The following is a 1,871-nucleotide window of genomic DNA, read 5'->3' as shown; positions in this document are numbered from 1 at the left end:
AATATTTGTCCTTTTGTGACTGGGATATTTCACTCAGCATAATGTTCTCTAGAGTCAACCATTTTGAATAATATTGCATGAGTTCCTTGTTTTTCAATGCAGCATAGTATTCCACTGTGCGAATATACCACAGCTTCTCTATCCATTCGTTTGTTGATGGACACTTAGGTTGTTTCCAACTCCTTGATAATTGTGAACAAAGCTGCAGTAACATGGGTGTGCATATATCTGCTTGGATGTCAGCTGTGGTCTCTTCAGGGTATATTCCCAGTAGTGGAATTGCTGGGTCAAATAACAACAACTTTTAGTAATGCTTTGGAGCTCTACTAGCATCATGGGTAAGGAGTTGCAACCCAAAGGCAGATGATTCAAATCCAGCAGCTGCTCTATAGGAGAAAGATGAGGTTTCTCCTCTCATGAAATTTACAGCTTCTGAAAACCCACTTGAGGATCAGTTTTAAATTGGTTATAACTTGATGACACATCACAACAAGAAATGAATCCTTGGGAGATCTGGCATAGTCCATAAGTAATTGCCATCCTAACACAACATCTACATCTCTTTGGCAGTTGAAATATCCAGAGCCACTCCTCAGAAAAAAGATGGACATCTCCTCTCCTTTGATCTTTACAACCTCAGGAACATATTAGAGGTTTAGCAGTGGATCAATTTTGACTCAACAAGAAATAAGTTTCTATCACTTTAGAAATATGCTTTGTTCTGAAAATTTTTTATGTCTGTTGACTTACTACACATAAACTAAGTACCTGTAAAAAGAGAGTAAGTAGAATGAATAGATATGTCTTGGAGAGGGTACAAATAGAGTGCTCTTTGGAGGCAAGAATGATGAGGCTTCGCCTGACATACGAGAGGGACATGATATTGGGAAGGGGGGGGTCAGCGAAGGCGAGGAGGATCATCATCCAGGTGGACTGACAAGGTGACTCCTGCAATGGGCTTTTGTGTGTCAGGAAGTATGAGGATGGAACAGGACATGACTAGGTTCAGATCTTTAGTTCATAAGACTGCTATGAGTTTTACTCGACTCAGTGGTAACTAACAACAAGTGTGTGGTGGCGACTGCATCACACCTGTTAACTTCAAAAAGGGGAGAACAGTTCCCATCAGCAACATCCACCATGCAATTCCCGTAAGATCAGATATGGCATTTGTGTTCTCACTTCCAATTTTACTGCTCTACTCCTAGGTTTGAAGTCCGTTGCAGTGGCCATACTTGGAAGAATACAGTTAAGGGTGTATTCAGGAAAATTGATGGATTATAATTCAGGTTGACAACAGGATAAGATTTCTTGGTCAGTATAGCTTTTCAAGTTTGCTTGCAGGTCGTTTAACTTGTGGCCTGCTATGTTACAAAGCTTTCTTAGTCCTGCCAGTTAAAGCATCTTCCCTAGCCCTCCAGCAACTTAGTCGAAGGCCCCCTGGCTCTGTGGGGCAGCAGTTGTGGGGAGCCGAATATAAAATTTAATATTAAATAAACCAAATGCTATATCAGGATTTAAGGGAGGCGAAATACAAGCTGGAGTTCATCCTGGTACTAAGGCATTCCTTAAGAGTCAACATCATTTCTTAGTTTGTATACTGAATCCCTCGCTCCTGAGATTAGCATAAAGTAAACAATAGAGAAGAACTCCTTATCTACAAAAGACTTCGCTATAATCCTTTGTTTTTGTTTTCTACTCCCTTGTGATTGTCTGCTGTTAGGGACCTCTCTAAAGTACTCAAGAGCTGTCTCTCTGGAGACCAAGGTGCTCCTGATACAGGCCATGGTCTTTGCAATCACTTGTTATGCATCAGAGAGTTGGACAATGACTAGGGAGGACAGAAGGAGAATTGATGCCTTTGAGCTGTG

At 41.1% G+C, this 1,871-nt stretch overlaps 1 protein-coding gene across 1 annotated transcript in view; it reads left to right on the top strand.

Moving 5' to 3' along the window:
* The window catches only part of BNIP2 (BCL2/adenovirus E1B 19kDa interacting protein 2), a 21,526-nt gene that overhangs the window by 4,000 nt on the left and 15,655 nt on the right, over positions 1-1,871 (top strand). The window lies entirely within an intron of this gene.

The sequence above is a fragment of the Elephantulus edwardii genome, unplaced genomic scaffold (genome assembly GCF_000299155.1).
Source record: "Elephantulus edwardii isolate Elephantulus edwardi_28Jun2011 unplaced genomic scaffold, EleEdw1.0 scaffold00449, whole genome shotgun sequence".
Taxonomy (NCBI): domain Eukaryota; kingdom Metazoa; phylum Chordata; class Mammalia; order Macroscelidea; family Macroscelididae; genus Elephantulus; species Elephantulus edwardii.
The sequence above is the reverse complement of the archived record's forward strand: the minus strand, read 5'-3'. Positions and strand labels throughout refer to the sequence as shown.